Genomic DNA, 22,910 nt, shown 5'->3' with positions numbered 1-22,910 from the left:
ATTTCTGGCCAGTTTCAAACAGGGAACCTTTCGCGTGTTAGGCGAACGTGAAAACCACTACACTACAGAATCAGCCTCTTGTGGAGTGGCAAAGTATTGAACCTGGAAGAGCCATAGTTACAGAATACTCTTAAAATCATAATGTAAAAGTATGTTTCTGCCCCACTTTCAAACTGAGGATCTTTCGCATATGAGATGAACGTGATAACCACTACACTACAGAAACTGCCCCTTGGGGAATGGAAAAGAATTAAACCTGGATGTGCAATTTGCATATGGGCTTTCAAAAATATTTTTTCTGCTAATAGTAACTGAAAAATCCTAAAATAATAAATAAAAAAAATGTTTCTGCCCATTTTTGAAATGGGGACCTTTCGCGTGTTAGGCGAACGTGATAACCACTACACTACAGAAACTGCCTCTGTGAGGACGCAAAAGTATTGAACCTGGAAGACCCATTGTAACAGAATCCTCATAAAATCATAAAGTAAAAGTATGTTTCTGCCCACTTTCAAAATGAGGACCTTTCGCATATGAGATGAATGTGATAACCACTACATTACAATAACTGCCTCTTGGGGAACGGAAAAGAATTAAACTTGGAAGTGCAATTTGCATATGGGCTTTCAAAAATATTTTTTCTGCTAATAGTAACAGAAAAATCCTAAAATCATAAATAAAAAAAATGTTTCTGCCCAGTTTCGAACTGGGGACCTTTCGCGTGTTAGGCGTATGTGATAACCACTACACTACAGAAACTGCCTCTTTGGGGTTGGAAAAGTATTGAACCTGGAAGAGCCATAGTAACAGAATACTCTTAAAATCATAACGTAAAAGTATGTTTCTACCCAGTTTCAAACTGGGGACCTTTCGCGTGTGAGGCGAACGTGAGAACCACTATACTACAGAAACTACTTCTGCGAGGATGGAAAAGTATTGAACCTGGAAGATCCATAGTAACAGAATCCTCATAAAATAATAAAGTAAAAGTATGTTTCTGCCCACTTTCAAACTGAGGACCTTTTGCATATGAGATGAATGTGATAACCTCTACACTACAAAAACTGCCTCTTGGGGAACGGAAAAGAATTAAACTTGGAAGTGCAATTTGCATATGGGATTTCAAAAATATTTTTTCTGCTACTAGTAACAGAAAAATCCTAAAATCCTAAATAAAAAAAATGTTTCTGCCCAGTTTCGAACTGGGGACCTTTCGCATGTTAGGTGAACGTGATAACCACTGCACTACAGAAACTGCCTCTGCAGGGTTGGAAAAGTATTGAACCTGGAAGACTCATAGTAACAGTATCCTCATAAAATCATAAAGTAAAAGTATGTTTCTGCCCACTTTCAAACTGGGGACCTTTCGCTTGTTTGGCGAATGTGATAACCACTACACTACAGAAACTGCCTCTGTGGGTACGGAAAAGTATTGAACCTGGAAGAGCCATAGTAACAGAATACTCTTAAAATCATAACGTAAAAGTATTTTTCTGCCCAGTTTCGAACTGGGGACCTTTCGCGTGTGAGGCAAACATGATAACCACTACACTACAGAAACTGCCTCTGCAGGGACGGAAAACTATTGAACCTGGAAGACCCATAGTAACAGAATCCTAAAATAATCATAAAGTAAAAGTATGTTTCTGCCCACTTTCAAACTGAGGACCTTTCGCATATGAGATGAACATGATAACCACTACACTACAGAAACAGCCTCTTGTGGAGTGGCAAAGTATTGAATCTGGAAGAGCCATAGTAACAGAATACACTTAAAATCATAATGTAAAAGTATGTTTCTGCCCCACTTTCAAACTGGGAACTTTTTGCGTGTTAGGCGAACGTGATAACCAGTACACTACAGAAACAGCGTCTGTGCCAACGGAAAAGTATTGAAACTGGAAGAGCCATAGTAACAGAATACTCATAAAATCATAAAGTAAAAGTATGTTTCTGCCCACTTTCAAACTGAGGACCTTTCGCATATGAGATGAACATGATAACCACTACACTACAGAAACAGCCTCTTGTGGAGTGGCAAAGTATTGAACCTGGAAGAGCCATAGTAACAGAATACACTTAAAATCATAATGTAAAAGTATGTTTCTGCCCCACTTTCAAACTGAGGATCTTTCGCATATGAGATGAACGTGATTACAACTACACTACAGAAACTGCCTCTTGGGGAATGGAAAAGAATTAAACCTGGAAGTGCAATTTGCATATGGGCTTTCAAAAATATTTTTTCTCCTACTAGTAACAGAAAAATCCTAAAATCATAAATAAAAAAAATGGTTCTGCCCAGTAGAACTGGGGACCTTTCGCATGTTAGTCGAACCTGATAACCACTACACTACAGAAACTGCCTCTGTGGGGTTGGAAAAGTATTAAACCGGGAAGAGCCATAGTAACAGAATACTCTTAAAATCATAAAGTAAAAGTAAGTTTCTGCCCAGTTTCAAACAGGGGACCTTTCGCGTGTGAGGCGAACGTGATAACCACTACACTACAGAAACTGCCTCTGTGGGGTTGGAAAAGTATTGAACCGGGAAGAGCCATAGTAACAGAATACTCTTAAAATCATAAAGTAAAAGTTTGTTTCTGCCCACTTTCAAACAAGATCTTTCGCATATGAGATGAACGTGATAACCACTACACTACAGAAACAGCCTCTTGGGGAATGGAAAAGAATTAAACCTGGATGTGCAATTTGCATATTGGCTTTCAAAAATATTTTTTCTGCTAATAGTAACAGAAAAATCCTAAAATCAATAATAAAAAAAATGTTTCTGCCCATTTTTGAACTGGGGACCTTTCGCGTGTTAGGCGAACGTGATAACCACTACACTACAGAAACTGCCTCTTTGAACGGAAAAGAATTAAACTTGGAAGTGCAATTTGCATATGGGCTTTCAAAAATATTTTTTCTGCTAATAGTAACAGAAAAATCCTAAAATCATAAATAAAAAAAATGTTTCTGACCAGTTTCAAACTGGGGACCTTTCGCGTGTTAGGCGAACGTGATAACCACTACACTACAGAAACTACCTCTGTGGGGTTGGAAAAGTATTGCACCTGGAAGAGCCATAGTAACAGAATCCTCATAAAATCATAAAGTAAAAGTATGTTTCTGCCCACTTTCAAACTGAGGACCTTTCTCATATGAGATGAATGTGATAACCACTACACTACAGAAACTGCCTCTTGGGGAACGGAAAAGAATTAAACTTAGAAGTGCAATTTGCATATGGGCTTTCAAAAACATTTTTTCTGCTAATAGTAACTGAAAAATCCTAAATAAAAATTAAATTTCTGGCCAGTTTCAAACAGGGAACCTTTCGCGTGTTAGGCGAACGTGATAACCACTACACTACAGAATCAGCCTCTTGTGGAGTGGCAAAGTATTGAACCTGGAAGACCCATTGTAACAGAATCCTCATAAAATCATAAAGTAAAAGTATGTTTCTGCCCACTTTCAAACTGAGGATCTTTCGCATATGAGATGAACGTGATAACCACTACACTACAGAAATTGCCCCTTAGGGAATGGAAAAGAATTAAACCTGGATGTGCAATTTGCATATTGGCTTTCAAAAATATTTTTTCTGCTAATAGTAACTGAAAAATCCTAGAATCATAAATAAAAAAAATGTTTCTGCCCATTTTTGAACTGGGGACCTTTCGCGTGTTAGGCGAACGTGATAACCACTACACTACAGAAATTGCCTCTGTGGGTACGGAAAAGTATTGAACCTGGAAGAGCCATAGTAACAGAATACTCTTAAAATCATAACGTAAAAGTATGTTTCTGCCCAGTTTCGAACTGGGGACCTTTCGCGTGTGAGGCGAACATGATAACCACTACTCTACAGAACCTGCCTCTGCAGGGAAGGAAAAATATTGAACCTGGAAGACCCATAGTAACAGAATCCTCAAAAAATCATAAAGTAAAAGTATGTTTCTGCCCACTTTCAAACTGAGGACCTTTCGCATATGAGATGAACATGATAACCACAACACTACAGAAACAGCCTCTTGTGGAGTGGCAAAGTATTGAATCTGGAAGAGACATAGTAACAGAATACACTTAAAATCATAATGTAAAAGTATGTTTCTGCCCCACTTTCAAACTGGGAACTTTTTGCGTGTTAGGCGAACGTGATAACCAGTACACTACAGAAACAGCGTCTGTGCCAACGGAAAAGTATTGAAACTGGAAGAGCCATAGTAACAGAATACTCATAAAATCATAAAGTAAAAGTATGTTTCTGCCCACTTTCAAACTGAGGACCTTTCGCATATGAGATGAACATGATAACCACTACACTACAGAAACAGCCTCTTGTGGAGTGGCAAAGTATTGAACCTGGAAGAGCCATAGTAACAGAATACACTTAAAATCATAATGTAAAAGTATGTTTCTGCCCCACTTTCAAACTGAGGATCTTTCGCATATGAGATGAACGTGATAACCACTACACTACAGAAACTGCCTCTTGGGGAATGGAAAAGAATTAAACCTGGAAGTGCAATTTACATATGGGCTTTCAAAAATATTTTTTCTGCTAATAGTAACAGAAAAATCCTAAATAAAAAGAAATTTTCTGCCCAGTTTCAAACTGGGAACTTTTTTCGTGTTAGGCGAACGTGATAACCACTACACTACCGAAACTGCCTCTGTGGGGACGGAAAAGTATTGAACCTGGAAGAGCCATAGTAACAGAATACTCTTAAAATCATAACGTAAAAGTATGTTTCTGCCCACTTTCAAACTGAGGACCTTTCTCATATGAGATGAATGTGGTAACCACTACACTACAAAAACTGCCTCTTGGGGAACGGAAAAGAATTAAACTTTGAAGTGCAATTTGCATATGGGCTTTCAAAAATATTTTTTCTGCTAATAGTAACAGAAAAATCCTAAATAAAAATAAATTTTCTGCCCAGTTTCAAACTGGGAACTTTTTGCGTGTTAGGCGAATGTGATAACCACTACACTACAGAAACTGCTTCTGTGCCAACGGAAAAGTATTGAACCTGGAAGAGCCATAGTAACAGAATACTAATAAAATCATAAAGTAAAAGTTTGTTTCTGCCTACTTTCAAACTGAGGACCTTTTGCATATGAGATGAATATAATAACCACTACACTACAAAAACTGCCTCTTGGAGAACTGAAAAGAATTAAACTCGGAAGTGCAACTTGGATATGGTCTTTCAAAATTTTTTTTCTGCTAATAGTAACAGAAAAATCCTAATATCATAAATAAAAAAAAAGTTTCTACCCAGTATCAAACTGGGGACCTTTGCGTGTGAGGTGAATGTGATAACCACTACACTACAGAAACTGCCTCTGCGGGGATGGAAAAGTATTGAACCTGGAAGACCCATAATAACAGAATCCTCATAAAATCATAAAGTAAAAGTATGTTTCTGCCCACTTTCAAACTGAGGACCTTTCGCATTTGAGATGAATGTGATAACCACTACATTACAATAACTGCCTCTTGGGGAACGGAAAAGAATTAAACTTGGAAGTGCAATTTGCATATGGGCTTTCAAAAATATTTTTTCTGCTAATAGTAACAGAAAAATCCTAAAATCCTAAATAAAAAAAATGTTTCTGCCCAGTTTCGAGCTGGGGACCTTTCGCGTGTTAGGCGTATGTGATAACCACTACACTACAGAAACTGCCTCTTTGGGGATGGAAAAGTATTGAACCTGGAAGAGCCATAATAACAGAATACTCTTAAAATCATAACGTAAATGTATGTCTCTGCCCAGTTTCGAACTGGGGACCTTTCGCGTGTGAGGCGAACATGATAACCACTACACTACAGAAACTACCTCTGCGAGGATGGAAAAGTATTGAACCTGGAAGATCCATAGTAACAGAATCCTCATAAAATCATAAAGTAAAAGTATGTTTCTGCCTACTTTCAAACTGAGGACCTTTCGCATATGAGATGAATGTGATAACCACTACACTACAAAAACTGCCTCTTGGGGATCGGAAAAGAATTAAACTTGGAAGTGCAATTTGCATATGGGCTTTCAAAAATATTTTTTATGCTAAGAGTAACAGAAAAATCCTAAAATCATAAATAAAAAAAATGTTTCAGCCCAGTTTCGAACTGGGGACCTTTCGCGTGTTAGGCAAACGTGATAACCACTACACTACAGAAACTGCCTCTGCAGGGATGGAAAAGTATTGAACTTGGAAGACCTATAGTAACATTATCCTCATAAAATCATAAAGTAAAAGTATGTTTCTGCCCACTTTCAAAATGGGGACCTTTCGCTTGTTTGGCAAATGTGATAACCACTACACTACAGAAACTGCCTCTGTGGGTACGGAAAAGTATTGAACCTGGAAAAGCCATAGTAACAGAATACTCTTAAAATCATAACGTAAAAGTATGTTTCTGCCCAGTTTCGAACAGGGGACCTGTCGCGTGTAAGGCGAATGTGATAACCACTACACTACAGAAACTGCCTCTGCAGGGACGGAAAAATACTGATCCTGGAAGAACCATAGTAACAGAATCCTCAAAAAATAATAAAGTAAAAGTATGTTTCTGCCCACTTTCAAACTGAGGACCTTTCGCATATGAGATGAACATGATAACCACTACACTACAGAAACAGCCTCTTGTGGAGTGGCAAAGTATTGAACCTGGAAGAGCCATAGTAACAGAATACTCTTAAAATCATAATGTAAAAGTATGTTTCTGCCCCACTTTCAAACTGAGGATCTTTCGCATATGAGATGAACGTGGTAACCACTACACTACAGAAACTGCCTCTTGGGGAATGGAAAAGAATTAAACCTGGAAGTGCAATTTGCATATGGGCTTTCAAAAATATTTTTTCTGCTAATAGTAACAGAAAAATCCTAAATAAAAAGAAATTTTCTGCCCAGTTTCAAACTGGGAACTTTTTGCGTGTTAGGCGAACGTGATAACCACTACACTACAGAAACTGCGTCTGTGCCAACGGAAAAGTATTGAAACTGGAAGAGCCATAGTAACAGAATACTAATAAAATCATAAAGTAAAAGTATGTTTCTGCCTACTTTCAAACTGAGGACCTTTCGCATATGAGATGAATATGATTACCACTACACTACAAAAACTGCCTCTTGGAGAACTGAAAAGAATTAAACTCGGAAGTGCAATTTGCATATGGGCTTTCAAAAATATTTTTTCTGCTAATAGTAACAGAAAAATCCTAAAATCAGAAATAAAAAAAAAGTTTCTACCCAGTTTCAAACTGGGAACTTTTTGCGTGTTAGGCGAACGTGATAACCACTACACTACAGAAACTGCGTCTGTGCCAACGGAAAAGTATTGAACATGGAAGAGCCATTGTAACAGAATACTCTTAAAATCATAACGTAAAAGTATGTTTCTGCCCAGTTTCGAACTTGGGAGCTTTCACATGTGAGGCGAACGTGATAAACACTACACTACAGAAACTGCCTCTGCAAAAACGGAAAAGTATTGAACCTGGAAGACCCATAGTAACAGAATACTCATAAAATCATAAAGTAAAAGTATGTTTCTGGCCACTTTCAAACTGAGGACCTTTCTCATATGAGATGAATGTGATAACCACTACACTACAAAAACTGCCTCTTGGGGAACGGAAAAGAATTAAACTTTGAAGTGCAATTTGCATATGGGCTTTCAAAAATATTTTTTCTGCTAATAGTAACAGAAAAATCCTAAATAAAAATAAATTTTCTGCCAAGTTTCAAACTGGGAACTTTTTGCGTGTTAGGCGAATGTGATAACCACTACACTACAGAAACTGCTTCTGTGCCAACAGAAAAGTATTGAACCTAGAAGAGCCATAGTAACAGAATACTAATAAAATCATAAAGTAAAAGTTTGTTTCTGCCTACTTTCAAACTGAGGACCTTTCGCATATGAGATGAATATGATAACCACTACACTACAAAAACTGCCTCTTGGAGAACTGAAAAGAATTAAACTTGGAAGTGCAACTTGGATATGGTCTTTCAAAATTTTTTTTCTCCTAATAGTAACAGAAATATCCTAATATCATAAATAAAAAAAAAGTTTCTACCCAGTATCAAACTGGGGACCTTTGCGTGTGAGGTGAATGTGATAACCACTACACTACAGAAACTGCCTCTGCGGAGCGGAAAAGTATTGAACCTGGAAGACCCATAATAACAGAATCCTCATGAAATCATAAAGTAAAAGTATGTTTCTGCCCACTTTCAAACTGAGGACCTTTCGCATTTGAGATGAATGTGATAACCACTACATTACAATAACTGCCTCTTGGGGAACGGAAAAGAATTAAACTTGGAAGTGCAATTTGCATATGGGCTTTCAAAAATATTTTTTCTGCTAATAGTAACAGAAAAATCCTAAAATCCTAAATAAAAAAAATGTTTCTGCCCAGTTTCGAGCTGGGGACCTTTCGCGTGTTAGGCGTATGTGATAACCACTACACTACAGAAACTGCCTCATTGGGGACGGAAAAGTATTGAACCTGGAAGAGCCATAATAACAGAATACTCTTAAAATCATAAAGTAAAATTATGTTTCTGCCCACTTTCAAAATGGGGACCTTTCGCTTGTTTGGCAAATGTGATAACCACTACACTACAGAAACTGCCTCTGTGGGTACGGAAAAGTATTGAACCTGGAAAAGCAATAGTAACAGAATACTCTTAAAATCATAACGTAAATGTATGTTTCTGCCCAGTTTTGAACAGGGAACCTTTCGCATATGAGATGAACATGATAACCACTACACTATAGAAACAGCCTCTTGTGGAGTGGCAAAGTATTGAACCTGGAAGAGCCATAGTAACAGAATACTCTTAAAATCATAATGTAAAAGTATGTTTCTGCCCCACTTTCAAACTGAGGATCTTTCGCATATGAGATGAACGTGGTAACCACTACACTACAGAAACTGCCTCTTGGGGAATGGAAAAGAATTAAACCTGGAAGTGCAATTTGCATATGGGCTTTCAAAAATATTTTTTCTGCTAATAGTAACAGAAAAATCCTAAATAAAAATAAATTTTCTGCCCAGTTTCAAACTGGGAACTTTTTGCGTGTTAGGCGAACGTGATAACCACTACACTACAGAAACTGCCTCTGTGGGGACGGAAAAGTATTGCACCTGGAAGAGCCATTGTAACAGAATACTCTTAAAATCATAACGTAAAAGTATGTTTCTACCCAGTTTCAAACTGGGGACCTTTGCGTGTGAGGTGAACGTGATAACCACTACACTACAGAAACTGCCTCTGCGGGGACGGAAAGTATTGAACCTGGAAGACCCATAGTAACAGAATCCTCATAAAATCATAAAGTAAAAGTATGTTTCTGCCCACTTTCAAACTGAGGACCTTTCGCATATGAGATGAATGTGATAACCACTACATTACAATAACTGCCTCTTGGTGAACGGAAAAGAATTAAACTTGGAAGTACAATTTGCATATGGGCTTTCAAAAATATTTTTTCTGCTAATAGTAACAGAAAAATCCTAAAATCATAAATAAAAAAAATGTTTCTGCCCAGTTTCGAACTGGGGACCTTTCGCGTGTTAGGCGTATGTGATAACCACTACACTACAGAAACTGCCTCTTTGGGGATGGAAAAGTATTGAACCTGGAAGAGCCATAGTAACAGAATACTCTTAAAATCATAACGTAAAAGTATGTTTCTGCCCAGTTTCGAACTGGGGACCATTCGCGTGAAAGGCGAACGTGATAACCACTACACTACAGAAACTACCTCTGCGAGAACGGAAAAGTATTGAACCTGGAAGACCCATAGTAACAGAATCCTCAAAAAATCATAAAGTAAAAGTATGTTTCTGCCCACTTTAAACTTGGAAGTGCAATTTGCATATGGGCTTTCAAAAATATTTTTTCTGCTAATAGTAACAGAAAAATCCTAAATAAAAAATAAATTTCTGCCCAGTTTCAAACAGGGGACATTTCGCGTGTTAGGCGAACGTGATAACCACTACACTACAGAAACAGCCTCTTGTGGAGTGGCAAAGTATTGAACCTGGAAGAGCCATAGTTATAGAATACTCTTAAAATCATAAAGTAAAAGTATGTTTCTGCCCACTTTCAAACTGAGGATCTTTCGCATATGAGATGAACGTGATAACCACTACACTACAGAAACTGCCTCTTGGGGAACGGAAAATAATTAAACCTGGAAGTGCAATTTGCATATTTGCTTTCAAAAATATTTTTTCTGCTAATAGTAACAGAAAAATCCTAAATAAAAAGAAATTTTCTGTCCAGTTTCAAACTGGGAACTTTTTGCGTGTTAGGCGAACGTGATAACCACTACACTACAGAAACTGCGTCTGTGCCAATGGAAAAGTATTGAAACTGGAAGAGCCATAGTAACAGAATACTAATAAATCATAAAGCAAAAGTATGTTTCTGCCTACTTTCAAAATGAGGACCTTTCGCATATGAGATGAATATGATAACCACTACACTACAAAAACTGCCTCTTGGAGAACTGAAAAGAATTAAACTCGGAAGTGCAATTTGCATATGGGTTTTCAAAAATATTTTTTCTGCTAATAGTAACAGAAAAATCCTAAAATCATAAATAAAAAAAATGTTTCTGCCCAGTTTCGAACTGGGGATCTTTCGCGTGTTAGGCGTATGTGATAACCACTACACTACAGAAACTGCCTCTTTGGGGATGGAAAAGTATTGAACCTGGAAGAGCCATAGTAACAGAATACTCTTAAAATCATAACGTAAAAGTATGTTTCTGCCCAGTTTCGAACTGGGGACCTTTGCGTGTGAGGTGAACTTGATAACCACTATACTACAGAAACTGCCTCTTCGGGGACGCAAAAGTATTGAACCTGGAAGACCCAAAGTAACAGAATCCTCATAAAATCATAAAGTAAAAGTATGTTTCTGCCTACTTTCAAACTGAGGACGTTTCGCATATGAGATGAATGTGATAACCACTACACTACAAAAACTGCCTCTTTTGGAACGGAAAAGAATTAAACTTGGAAGTGCAATTTGCATATGGGCTTTCAAAAATATTTTTTCTGCTACTAGTAACAGAAAAATCCTAAAATCATAAATAAAAAAAATGTTTCTGCCCAGTTTCGAACTGGGGACCTTTCGCGTGTTAGGCGAACGTGATAACCACTACACCACAGAAACTGCCTCTGTGGGTTTGGAAAAGTATTGAACCGGGAAGAGCCATAGTAACAGAATACTCTTAAAATCATAAAGTAAAAGTATGTTTCTGCCCACTTTCAAACTGAGGATCTTTCGCATATGAGATGAACGTGATAACCACTACACTACAGAAACTGCCTCTTGGGGAACGGAAAAGAATTAAACCTGGATGTGCAATTTGCATATTGGCTTTCAAAAATATTTTTTCTGCTAATAGTAACAGAAAAATCCTAAAATCAATAATAAAAAAAAATGTTTCTGCCCATTTTTGAACTGGGGACCTTTCGCGTGTTAGGCGAACGTGATAACCACTACACTACAGAAACTGCCTCTTGGGGAACGGAAAAGAATTAAACTTGGAAGTGCAATTTGCATATGGGCTTTCAAAAATATTTTTTCTGCTACTAGTAACAGAAAAATCCTAAAATCATAAATAAAAAAAATGTTTCTGCACAGTTTCGAACTGGGGACTTTTCGCGTGTTAGGCGTACGTGATAACCACTACACTACAGAAACTGCCTCTGTGGGGTTGGAAAAGAATTGAACCGGGAAGAGCCATAGTAACAGAATACTCTTAAAATCATAAAGCAAAAGTAAGTTTCTGCCCAGTTTCAAACAGGGGACCTTTCGCGTGTGAGGCGAACGTGATAACCACTACACTACAGAAACAGCCTCTTGTGGAGTGGCAAAGTATTGAACCTGGAAGAGCCATAGTTATAGAATACTCTTAAAATCATAATGTAAAAGTATGTTTCTGCCCACTTTCAAACTGAGGATCTTTCGCATATGAGATGAACGTGATAACCACTACACTACAGAAACTGCCTCTTGGGGAACGGAAAAGAATTAAACCTGGATGTGCAATTTGCATATGGTCTTTCAAAAATATTTTTTCTGCTAATAGTAACAGAAAAATCCTAAAATCATAAATAAAAAAAATGTTTCTGCCCAGTTTCGAACTGGGGACCTTTCGCGTGTTAGGCGAACGTGATAACCACTTCACTACAGAAACTGCTACTGTGGGGTTGGAAAAGTATTGCACCTGGAAGAGCCATAGTAACAGAATCCTCATAAAATCATAAAGTAAAAGTATGTTTCTGCCCACTTTCAAACTGAGGACCTTTCGCATATGAGATGAATGTGATAACCACTACACTACAGAAACTGCCTCTTGGGGAACGGAAAAGAATTAAACTTATAAGTACAATTTGCATATGGGCTTTCAAAAATATTTTTTCTGCTAATAGTAACAGAAAAATTCTAAATAAAAAATAAATTTTTGGCCAGTTTCAAACAGGGAACCTTTCGCGTGTTTGGCTAATGTAATAACCACTACACTACAGAAACAGCCTCTTGTGGAGTGGCAAAGTTTAAACCTGGAAGAGCCATAGTAACATAATACTCTTAAAATCATAATGTAAAGTATGTTTCTGCCCCACTTTCAAACTGAGGATCTTTCGCATATGAGATGAACGTGATAACCACTACACTACAGAAACTGCCCCTTGGGGAATGGAAAAGAATTAAACCTGGAAGTGCAGTTTGCATATGGGCTTTCAAAAATATTTTTTCTGCTAATAGTAACAGAAAAATCCTAAATAAAAATAAATTTTCTGCCCAGTTTCAAACTGTGAACTTTTTGTGTGTTAGGCGAACGTGATAACCACTACACTACAGAAACTGCTTCTGTGCCAACGGAAAAGTATTGAGCCTGGAAGAGCCATAGTAACAGAATACTAATAAAATCATAAAGTAAAATTATGTTTCTGCCTACTTTCAAAATGAGGACCTTTCGCATATGAGATGAATATGATAACCACTTCACTACAAAAACTGCCTCTTGGAGAACTGAAAAGAATTAAACTCGGAAGTGCAATTTGCATATGGGCTTTCAAAAATATTTTTTCTGCTAATAGTAACAGAAAAATCCTAATATCATAAATAAAAAAAAAATTTCTACCCAGTTTCAAACTGGGGACCTTTCGCGTGTTAGGCGATTGTGATAACCACTACACTACAGAAACTGCCACTGTGGGCATGGAAAAGTATTGAACCTGGAAGAGCCATAGTAACAGAATACTCTTAAAATCATAACGTAAAAGTATGTTTCTGCCAGTTTCGAACTGGAGACCTTTCGCGTGTTAGGCTAACGTGAAATCCACTACACTACAGAAACAGCACCTTTGGGAACACAAAAGTATTGAACCTGGAAGATCCATAGTAACAGAATACTCATAAAATCATAAACTAAAAGTATGTTTCAGCCTACTTTCAAACTGAGGACTTTTCGCATATGAGATGAATGTGATAACCACAACACTACAAAAACTGCCTCTTGGGGAACGGAAAAGAATTAAATGTGGAAGTGCAATTTGCATATGGGCTTTCAAAAATATTTTTTCTGCTACTAGTAACAGAAAAATCCTAAAATCATAAATAAAAAAAATGTTTCTGCCCAGTTTCGAACTGGGGACCTTTCACATGTTAGGCGAACATGATAACCACTACACTACAGAAACTGCCTCTGTTGGGTTGGAAAAGTTTTGAACCAGGAAGAGCCATAGTAACAGAATACTCTTAAAATCATAAAGTAAAAGTTTGATTCTGCCCACTTTCAAACAGAAGATCTTTCGCATATGAGATGAACGTGATAACCACTACACTACAGAAACAGCCTCTTGGGGAATGAAAAAAAGAATTAAACCTGGATGTGCAATTTGCATATTGGCTTTCAAAAATATTTTTTCTGCTAATAGTAACAGAAAAATCCTAAAATCAATAATAAAAAAAAAGTTTCTGCCCATTTTTGAACTGGGGACCTTTCGCGTGTTAGGCGAACGTGATAACCACTACACTACAGAAACTGCCTCTTGTGGTACGGAAAAGAATTAAACTTGGAAGTGCAATTTGCATATGGGCTTTCAAAAATATTTTTTCTGCTACTAGTAACAGAAAAATCCTAAAATCATAAATAAAAAAAATGTTTCTGCCCAGTTTCGAACTGGGGACCTTTCGCGTGTTAGGCGATCGTGATAACCACTACACTACAGAAACTAACTCTCTGGGGTTGGAAAAGTATTGCACCTGGAAGAGCCATAGTAACAGAATCCTCATAAAATCATAAAGTAAAAGTATGTTTCTGCCCACTTTCAAACTGAGGACCTTTCTCATATGAGATGAATGTGATAACCACTACACTACAGAAACTGCCTCTTGGGGAACGGAAAAGAATTAAACTTAGAAGTGCAATTTGCATATGGGCTTTCAAAAATATTTTTTCTGCTAATAGTAACAGAAAAATCCTAATATCATAAATAAAAAAAATAGTTTCTACCCAGTTTCAAACTGGGGACCTTTCGCGTGTTAGGCGATTGTGATAACCACTACACTACAGAAACTGCCTATGTGGGGATGGATAAGTATTGAACCTGGAAGAGCCATAGTAACAGAATACTCTACAAATCATTACGTAAAAGTATGTTTCTGCCCAGCTTCGAACTGGGGACCTTTGCGTGTGAGGTGAACGTGATAACCACTACACTACAGAAACTGCCTCTGCGGGAACTCAAAAGTATTGAACCTGGAAGAGCCATAGTAACAGAATCCTCATAAAATCATAAAGTAAAAGTATGTTTCTGCCCACTTTCAAACTGAGGACCTTTCTCATATGAGATGAATGTGATAACCACTACACTACAGAAACTGCCTCTTGGGGAACGGAAAAGAATTAAACTTAGAAGTGCAATTTGCATATGGGCTTTCAAAAACATTTTTTCTGCTAATAGTAACTGAAAAATCCTATATAAAAATTAAATTTCTGGCCAGTTTCAAACAGGGAACCTTTCGCGTGTTAGGCGAACGTGAAAACCACTACACTACAGAATCAGCCTCTTGTGGAGTGGCAAAGTATTGAACCTGGAAGAGCCATAGTTACAGAATACTCTTAAAATCATAATGTAAAAGTATGTTTCTGCCCCACTTTCAAACTGAGGATCTTTCGCATATGAGATGAACGTGATAACCACTACACTACAGAAACTGCCCCTTGGGGAATGGAAAAGAATTAAACCTGGATGTGCAATTTGCATATGGGCTTTCAAAAATATTTTTTCTGCTAATAGTAACTGAAAAATCCTAAAATAATAAATAAAAAAAATGTTTCTGCCCATTTTTGAAATGGGGACCTTTCGCGTGTTAGGCGAACGTGATAACCACTACACTACAGAAACTGCCTCTGTGAGGACGCAAAAGTATTGAACCTGGAAGACCCATTGTAACAGAATCCTCATAAAATCATAAAGTAAAAGTATGTTTCTGCCCACTTTCAAACTGAGGACCTTTCGCATATGAGATGAATGTGATAACCACTACATTACAATAACTGCCTCTTGGGGAACGGAAAAGAATTAAACTTGGAAGTGCAATTTGCATATGGGCTTTCAAAAATATTTTTTCTGCTAATAGTAACAGAAAAATCCTAAAATCATAAATAAAAAAAATGTTTCTGCCCAGTTTCGAACTGGGGACCTTTCGTGTGTTAGGCGTATGTGATAACCACTACACTACAGAAACTGCCTCTTTGGGGTTGGAAAAGTATTGAACCTGGAAGAGCCATAGTAACAGAATACTCTTAAAATCATAACGTAAAAGTATGTTTCTACCCAGTTTCAAACTGGGGACCTTTCGCGTGTGAGGCGAACGTGAGAACCACTATACTACAGAAACTTCTTCTGCGAGGATGGAAAAGTATTGAACCTGGAAGATCCATAGTAACAGAATCCTCATAAAATAATAAAGTAAAAGTATGTTTCTGCCCACTTTCAAACTGAGGACCTTTTGCATATGAGATGAATGTGATAACCTCTACACTACAAAAACTGCCTCTTGGGGAACGGAAAAGAATTAAACTTGGAAGTGCAATTTGCATATGGGATTTCAAAAATATTTTTTCTGCTACTAGTAACAGAAAAATCCTAAAATCCTAAATAAAAAAAATGTTTCTGCCCAGTTTCGAACTGGGGACCTTTTGCGTGTTAGGTGAACGTGATAACCACTGCACTACAGAAACTGCCTCTGCAGGGTTGGAAAAGTATTGAACCTGGAAGACTCATAGTAACAGTATCCTCATAAAATCATAAAGTAAAAGTATGTTTCTGCCCACTTTCAAACTGGGGATCTTTCGCTTGTTTGGCGAATGTGATAACCACTACACTACAGAAACTGCCTCGGTGGGTACGGAAAAGTATTGAACCTGGAAGAGCCATAGTAACAGAATACTCTTAAAATCATAACGTAAAAGTATTTTTCTGCCCAGTTTCGAACTGGGGACCTTTCGCGTGTGAGGCAAACATGATAACCACTACACTACAGAAACTGCCTCTGCAGGGACGGAAAACTATTGAACCTGGAAGACCCATAGTAACAGAATCCTAAAATAATCATAAAGTAAAAGTATGTTTCTGCCCACTTTCAAACTGAGGACCTTTCGCATATGAGATGAACATGATAACCACTACACTACAGAAACAGCCTCTTGTGGAGTGGCAAAGTATTGAATCTGGAAGAGCCATAGTAACAGAATACACTTAAAATCATAATGTAAAAGTATGTTTCTGCCCCACTTTCAAACTGGGAACTTTTTGCGTGTTAGGCGAACGTGATAACCAGTACACTACTGAAACAGCGTCTGTGCCAACGGAAAAGTATTGAAACTGGAAGAGCCATAGTAACAGAATACTCATAAAATCATAAAGTAAAAGTATGTTTCTGCCCACTTTCAAACTGAGGACCTTTCGCATATGAGATGAACATGATAACCACTACACTACAGAAACAGCCTCTTGTGGAGTGGCAAAGTATTGAACCTGGAAGAGCCATAGTAACAGAATACACTTAAAATCATAATGTAAAAGTATGTTTCTGCCCCACTTTCAAACTGAGGATCTTTCGCATATGAGATGAACGTGATTACAACTACACTACAGAAACTGCCTCTTGGGGAATGGAAAAGAATTAAACCTGGAAGTGCAATTTGCATATGGGCTTTCAAAAATATTTTTTCTGCTACTAGTAACAGAAAAATCCTAAAATCATAAATAAAAAAAATGGTTCTGCCCAGTAGAACTGGGGACCTTTCGCATGTTAGTCGAACCTGATAACCACTACACTACAGAAACTGCCTCTGTGGGGTTGGAAAAGTATTAAACCGGGAAGAGCCATAGTAACAGAATACTCTTAAAATCATAAAGTAAAAGTAAGTTTCTGCCCAGTTTCAAACAGGGGACCTTTCGCGTGTGAGGCGAACGTGATAACCACTACACTACAGAAACTGCCTCTGTGGGGTTGGAAAAGTATTGAACCGGGAAGAGCCATAGTAACAGAATACTCTTAAAATCATAAAGTAAAAGTTTGTTTCTGCCCACTTTCAAACAAGATCTTTCGCATATGAGATGAACGTGATAACCACTACACTACAGAAACAGCCTCTTGGGGAATGGAAAAGAATTAAACCTGGATGTGCAATTTGCATATTGGCTTTCAAAAATATTTTTTCTGCTAATAGTAACAGAAAAATTCTAAAATCAATAATAAAAAAAATGTTTCTGCCCATTTTTGAACTGGGGACCTTTCGCGTGTTAGGCGAACGTGATAACCACTACACTACAGAAACTGCCTCTTTGAACGGAAAAGAATTAAACTTGGAAGTGCAATTTGCATATGGGCTTTCAAAAATATTTTTTCTGCTAATAGTAACAGAAAAATCCTAAAATCATAAATAAAAAAAATGTTTCTGACCAGTTTCAAACTGGGGACCTTTCGCGTGTTAGGCGAACGTGATAACCACTACACTACAGAAACTACCTCTGTGGGGTTGGAAAAGTATTGCACCTGGAAGAGCCATAGTAACAGAATCCTCATAAAATCATAAAGTAAAAGTATGTTTCTGCCCACTTTCAAACTGAGGACCTTTCTCATATGAGATGAATGTGATAACCACTACACTACAGAAACTGCCTCTTGGGGAACGGAAAAGAATTAAACTTAGAAGTGCAATTTGCATATGGGCTTTCAAAAACATTTTTTCTGCTAATAGTAACTGAAAAATCCTAAATAAAAATTAAATTTCTGGCCAGTTTCAAACAGGGAACCTTTCGCGTGTTAGGCGAACGTGATAACCACTACACTACAGAATCAGCCTCTTGTGGAGTGGCAAAGTATTGAACCTGGAAGACCCATTGTAACAGAATCCTCATAAAATCATAAAGTAAAAGTATGTTTCTGCCCACTTTCAAACTGAGGATCTTTCGCATATGAGATGAACGTGATAACCACTACACTACAGAAATTGCCCATTAGGGAATGGAAAAGAATTAAACCTGGATGTGCAATTTGCATATTGGCTTTCAAAAATATTTTTTCTGCTAATAGTAACTGAAAAATCCTAGAATCATAAATAAAAAAAATGTTTCTGCCCATTTTTGAACTGGGGACCTTTCGCGTGTTAGGCGAACGTGATAACCACTACACTACAGAAATTGTCTCTGTGGGTACGGAAAAGTATTGAACCTGGAAGAGCCATAGTAACAGAATACTCTTAAAATCATAACGTAAAAGTATGTTTCTGCCCAGTTTCGAACTGGGGACCTTTCGCGTGTGAGGCGAACATGATAACCACTACTCTACAGAACCTGCCTCTGCAGGGAAGGAAAAATATTGAACCTGGAAGACCCATAGTAACAGAATCCTCAAAAAATCATAAAGTAAAAGTATGTTTCTGCCCACTTTCAAACTGAGGACCTTTCGCATATGAGATGAACATGATAACCACAACACTACAGAAACAGCCTCTTGTGGAGTGGCAAAGTATTGAATCTGGAAGAGACATAGTAACAGAATACACTTAAAATCATAATGTAAAAGTATGTTTCTGCCCCACTTTCAAACTGGGAACTTTTTGCGTGTTAGGCGAACGTGATAACCAGTACACTACAGAAACAGCGTCTGTGCCAACGGAAAAGTATTGAAACTGGAAGAGCCATAGTAACAGAATACTCATAAAATCATAAAGTAAAAGTATGTTTCTGCCCACTTTCAAACTGAGGACCTTTCGCATATGAGATGAACATGATAACCACTACACTACAGAAACAGCCTCTTGTGGAGTGGCAAAGTATTGAACCTGGAAGAGCCATAGTAACAGAATACACTTAAAATCATAATGTAAAAGTATGTTTCTGCCCCACTTTCAAACTGAGGATCTTTCGCATATGAGATGAACGTGATAACCACTACACTACAGAAACTGCCTCTTGGGGAATGGAAAAGAATTAAACCTGGAAGTGCAATTTACATATGGGCTTTCAAAAATATTTTTTCTGCTAATAGTAACAGAAAAATCCTAAATAAAAAGAAATTTTCTGCCCAGTTTCAAACTGGGAACTTTTTTCGTGTTAGGCGAACGTGATAACCACTACACTACCGAAACTGCCTCTGTGGGGACGGAAAAGTATTGAACCTGGAAGAGCCATAGTAACAGAATACTCTTAAAATCATAATGTAAAAGTATGTTTCTGCCCACTTTCAAACTGAGGACCTTTCTCATATGAGATGAATGTGGTAACCACTACACTACAAAAACTGCCTCTTGGGGAACGGAAAAGAATTAAACTTTGAAGTGCAATTTGCATATGGGCTTTCAAAAATATTTTTTCTGCTAATAGTAACAGAAAAATCCTAAATAAAAATAAATTTTCTGCCCAGTTTCAAACTGGGAACTTTTTGCGTGTTAGGCGAATGTGATAACCACTACACTACAGAAACTGCTTCTGTGCCAACGGAAAAGTATTGAACCTGGAAGAGCCATAGTAACAGAATACTAATAAAATCATAAAGTAAAAGTTTGTTTCTGCCTACTTTCAAACTGAGGACCTTTTGCATATGAGATGAATATAATAACCACTACACTACAAAAACTGCCTCTTGGAGAACTGAAAAGAATTAAACTCGGAAGTGCAACTTGGATATGGTCTTTCAAAATTTTTTTTCTGCTAATAGTAACAGAAAAATCCTAATATCATAAATAAAAAAAAAGTTTCTACCCAGTTTCAAACTGGGGACCTTTGCGTGTGAGGTGAATGTGATAACCACTACACTACAGAAACTGCCTCTGCGGGGACGGAAAAGTATTGAACCTGGAAGACCCATAATAACAGAATCCTCATAAAATCATAAAGTAAAAGTATGTTTCTGCCCACTTTCAAACTGAGGACCTTTCGCATTTGAGATGAATGTGATAACCACTACATTACAATAACTGCCTCTTGGGGAACGGAAAAGAATTAAACTTGGAAGTGCAATTTGCATATGGGCTTTCAAAAATATTTTTTCTGCTAATAGTAACAGAAAAATCCTAAAATCCTAAATAAAAAAAATGTTTCTGCCCAGTTTCGAGCTGGGGACCTTTCGCGTGTTAGGCGTATGTGATAACCACTACACTACAGAAACTGCCTCTTTGGGGATGGAAAAGTATTGAACCTGGAAGAGCCATAATAACAGAATACTCTTAAAATCATAACGTAAATGTATGTTTCTGCCCAGTTTCGAACTGGCGACCTTTCGCGTGTGAGGCGAACATGATAACCACTACACTACAGAAACTACCTCTGCGAGGATGGAAAAGTATTGAACCTGGAAGATCCATAGTAACAGAATCCTCATAAAATCATAAAGTAAAAGTATGTTTCTGCCTACTTTCAAACTGAGGACCTTTCGCATATGAGATGAATGTGATAACCACTACACTACAAAAACTGCCTCTTGGGGATCGGAAAAGAATTAAACTTGGAAGTGCAATTTGCATATGGGCTTTCAAAAATATTTTTTCTGCTAAGAGTAACAGAAAAATCCTAAAATCATAAATAAAAAAAATGTTTCAGCCCAGTTTCGAACTGGGGACCTTTCGCTTGTTAGGCAAACGTGATAACCACTACACTACAGAAACTGCCTCTGCAGGGATGGAAAAGTATTGAACTTGGAAGACCTATAGTAACATTATCCTCATAAAATCATAAAGTAAAAGTATGTTTCTGCCCACTTTCAAAATGGGGACCTTTCGCTTGTTTGGCAAATGTGATAACCACTACACTACAGAAACTGCCTCTGTGGGTACGGAAAAGTATTGAACCTGGAAAAGCCATAGTAACAGAATACTCTTAAAATCATAACGTAAAAGTATGTTTCTGCCCAGTTTCGAACAGGGGACCTGTCGCGTGTAAGGCGAATGTGATAACCACTACACTACAGAAACTGCCTCTGCAGGGACGGAAAAATACTGATCCTGGAAGAACCATAGTAACAGAATCCTCAAAAAATAATAAAGTAAAAGTATGTTTCTGCCCACTTTCAAACTGAGGACCTTTCGCATATGAGATGAACATGATAACCACTACACTACAGAAACAGCCTCTTGTGGAGTGGCAAAGTATTGAACCTGGAAGAGCCATAGTAACAGAATACTCTTAAAATCATAATGTAAAAGTATGTTTCTGCCCCACTTTCAAACTGAGGATCTTTCGCATATGAGATGAACGTGGTAACCACTACACTACAGAAACTGCCTCTTGGGGAATGGAAAAGAATTAAACCTGGAAGTGCAATTTGCATATGGGCTTTCAAAAATATTTTTTCTGCTAATAGTAACAGAAAAATCCTAAATAAAAAGAAATTTTCTGCCCAGTTTCAAACTGGGAACTTTTTGCGTGTTAGGCGAACGTGATAACCACTACACTACAGAAACTGCGTCTGTGCCAACGGAAAAGTATTGAAACTGGAAGAGCCATAGTAACAGAATACTAATAAAATCATAAAGTAAAAGTATGTTTCTGCCTACTTTCAAACTGAGGACCTTTCGCATATGAGATGAATATGATTACCACTACACTACAAAAACTGCCTCTTGGAGAACTGAAAAGAATTAAACTCGGAAGTGCAATTTGCATATGGGCTTTCAAAAATATTTTTTCTGCAAATAGTAACAGAAAAATCCTAAAATCAGAAATAAAAAAAAAGTTTCTACCCAGTTTCAAACTGGGAACTTTTTGCGTGTTAGGCGAACGTGATAACCACTACACTACAGAAACTGCGTCTGTGCCAACGGAAAAGTATTGAACATGGAAGAGCCATTGTAACAGAATACTCTTAAAATCATAACGTAAAAGTATGTTTCTGCCCAGTTTCGAACTTGGGAGCTTTCACATGTGAGGCGAACGTGATAAACACTACACTACAGAAACTGCCTCTGCAAAAACGGAAAAGTATTGAACCTGGAAGACCCATAGTAACAGAATACTCATAAAATCATAAAGTAAAAGTATGTTTCTGGCCACTTTCAAACTGAGGACCTTTCGCATTTGAGATGAATGTGATAACCACTACATTACAATAACTGCCTCTTGGGGAACGGAAAAGAATTAAACTTGGAAGTGCAATTTGCATATGGGCTTTCAAAAATATTTTTTCTGCTAATAGTAACAGAAAAATCCTAAAATCCTAAATAAAAAAAATGTTTCTGCCCAGTTTCGAGCTGGGGACCTTTCGCGTGTTAGGCGTATGTGATAACCACTACACTACAGAAACTGCCTCATTGGGGACGGAAAAGTATTGAACCTGGAAGAGCCATAATAAC

General features: G+C 37.5%; 23 non-coding genes across 23 annotated transcripts; all 23 read right to left on the bottom strand.

Moving 5' to 3' along the window:
• Positions 1–343: 343 nt before the first annotated feature.
• Positions 344–416, bottom strand: TRNAV-AAC (transfer RNA valine (anticodon AAC)). Its single transcript has one exon. It is a non-coding gene; the product is annotated as a tRNA-Val (tRNA).
• Positions 417–686: 270 nt separating this feature from the next.
• On the bottom strand, positions 687–759 carry TRNAV-AAC (transfer RNA valine (anticodon AAC)). The gene has a single exon. It is a non-coding gene; the product is annotated as a tRNA-Val (tRNA).
• Positions 760–1,182: 423 nt separating this feature from the next.
• Positions 1,183–1,255, bottom strand: TRNAV-AAC (transfer RNA valine (anticodon AAC)). The gene has a single exon. It is a non-coding gene; the product is annotated as a tRNA-Val (tRNA).
• A 1,529-nt stretch (positions 1,256–2,784) lies between these two features.
• On the bottom strand, positions 2,785–2,857 carry TRNAV-AAC (transfer RNA valine (anticodon AAC)). The gene has a single exon. It is a non-coding gene; the product is annotated as a tRNA-Val (tRNA).
• A 115-nt stretch (positions 2,858–2,972) lies between these two features.
• On the bottom strand, positions 2,973–3,045 carry TRNAV-AAC (transfer RNA valine (anticodon AAC)). Its single transcript has one exon. It is a non-coding gene; the product is annotated as a tRNA-Val (tRNA).
• Positions 3,046–3,650: 605 nt separating this feature from the next.
• TRNAV-AAC (transfer RNA valine (anticodon AAC)) lies at positions 3,651–3,723 on the bottom strand. Its single transcript has one exon. It is a non-coding gene; the product is annotated as a tRNA-Val (tRNA).
• Positions 3,724–5,771: 2,048 nt separating this feature from the next.
• TRNAV-CAC (transfer RNA valine (anticodon CAC)) lies at positions 5,772–5,844 on the bottom strand. Its single transcript has one exon. It is a non-coding gene; the product is annotated as a tRNA-Val (tRNA).
• Positions 5,845–6,114: 270 nt separating this feature from the next.
• On the bottom strand, positions 6,115–6,187 carry TRNAV-AAC (transfer RNA valine (anticodon AAC)). Its single transcript has one exon. It is a non-coding gene; the product is annotated as a tRNA-Val (tRNA).
• Positions 6,188–9,559: 3,372 nt separating this feature from the next.
• TRNAV-AAC (transfer RNA valine (anticodon AAC)) lies at positions 9,560–9,632 on the bottom strand. Its single transcript has one exon. It is a non-coding gene; the product is annotated as a tRNA-Val (tRNA).
• An 80-nt stretch (positions 9,633–9,712) lies between these two features.
• TRNAE-UUC (transfer RNA glutamic acid (anticodon UUC)) lies at positions 9,713–9,785 on the bottom strand. The gene has a single exon. It is a non-coding gene; the product is annotated as a tRNA-Glu (tRNA).
• An 856-nt stretch (positions 9,786–10,641) lies between these two features.
• Positions 10,642–10,714, bottom strand: TRNAV-AAC (transfer RNA valine (anticodon AAC)). The gene has a single exon. It is a non-coding gene; the product is annotated as a tRNA-Val (tRNA).
• Positions 10,715–11,136: 422 nt separating this feature from the next.
• Positions 11,137–11,209, bottom strand: TRNAV-AAC (transfer RNA valine (anticodon AAC)). The gene has a single exon. It is a non-coding gene; the product is annotated as a tRNA-Val (tRNA).
• Positions 11,210–11,480: 271 nt separating this feature from the next.
• On the bottom strand, positions 11,481–11,553 carry TRNAV-AAC (transfer RNA valine (anticodon AAC)). The gene has a single exon. It is a non-coding gene; the product is annotated as a tRNA-Val (tRNA).
• Positions 11,554–12,166: 613 nt separating this feature from the next.
• On the bottom strand, positions 12,167–12,239 carry TRNAV-AAC (transfer RNA valine (anticodon AAC)). Its single transcript has one exon. It is a non-coding gene; the product is annotated as a tRNA-Val (tRNA).
• A 1,434-nt stretch (positions 12,240–13,673) lies between these two features.
• Positions 13,674–13,746, bottom strand: TRNAV-AAC (transfer RNA valine (anticodon AAC)). The gene has a single exon. It is a non-coding gene; the product is annotated as a tRNA-Val (tRNA).
• Positions 13,747–14,018: 272 nt separating this feature from the next.
• On the bottom strand, positions 14,019–14,091 carry TRNAV-AAC (transfer RNA valine (anticodon AAC)). The gene has a single exon. It is a non-coding gene; the product is annotated as a tRNA-Val (tRNA).
• A 117-nt stretch (positions 14,092–14,208) lies between these two features.
• TRNAV-AAC (transfer RNA valine (anticodon AAC)) lies at positions 14,209–14,281 on the bottom strand. The gene has a single exon. It is a non-coding gene; the product is annotated as a tRNA-Val (tRNA).
• A 1,102-nt stretch (positions 14,282–15,383) lies between these two features.
• TRNAV-AAC (transfer RNA valine (anticodon AAC)) lies at positions 15,384–15,456 on the bottom strand. The gene has a single exon. It is a non-coding gene; the product is annotated as a tRNA-Val (tRNA).
• A 2,368-nt stretch (positions 15,457–17,824) lies between these two features.
• On the bottom strand, positions 17,825–17,897 carry TRNAV-AAC (transfer RNA valine (anticodon AAC)). Its single transcript has one exon. It is a non-coding gene; the product is annotated as a tRNA-Val (tRNA).
• A 115-nt stretch (positions 17,898–18,012) lies between these two features.
• Positions 18,013–18,085, bottom strand: TRNAV-AAC (transfer RNA valine (anticodon AAC)). The gene has a single exon. It is a non-coding gene; the product is annotated as a tRNA-Val (tRNA).
• Positions 18,086–18,690: 605 nt separating this feature from the next.
• Positions 18,691–18,763, bottom strand: TRNAV-AAC (transfer RNA valine (anticodon AAC)). Its single transcript has one exon. It is a non-coding gene; the product is annotated as a tRNA-Val (tRNA).
• Positions 18,764–20,811: 2,048 nt separating this feature from the next.
• TRNAV-CAC (transfer RNA valine (anticodon CAC)) lies at positions 20,812–20,884 on the bottom strand. The gene has a single exon. It is a non-coding gene; the product is annotated as a tRNA-Val (tRNA).
• Positions 20,885–21,154: 270 nt separating this feature from the next.
• Positions 21,155–21,227, bottom strand: TRNAV-AAC (transfer RNA valine (anticodon AAC)). The gene has a single exon. It is a non-coding gene; the product is annotated as a tRNA-Val (tRNA).
• Between the last annotated feature and the right edge of the window lie 1,683 nt (positions 21,228–22,910).

Source organism: Taudactylus pleione, unplaced genomic scaffold (genome assembly GCF_031769625.1).
Source record: "Taudactylus pleione unplaced genomic scaffold, aTauple2 ptg000050l, whole genome shotgun sequence".
NCBI classification, from domain to species: domain Eukaryota; kingdom Metazoa; phylum Chordata; class Amphibia; order Anura; family Myobatrachidae; genus Taudactylus; species Taudactylus pleione.
The sequence above is the reverse complement of the archived record's forward strand: the minus strand, read 5'-3'. Positions and strand labels throughout refer to the sequence as shown.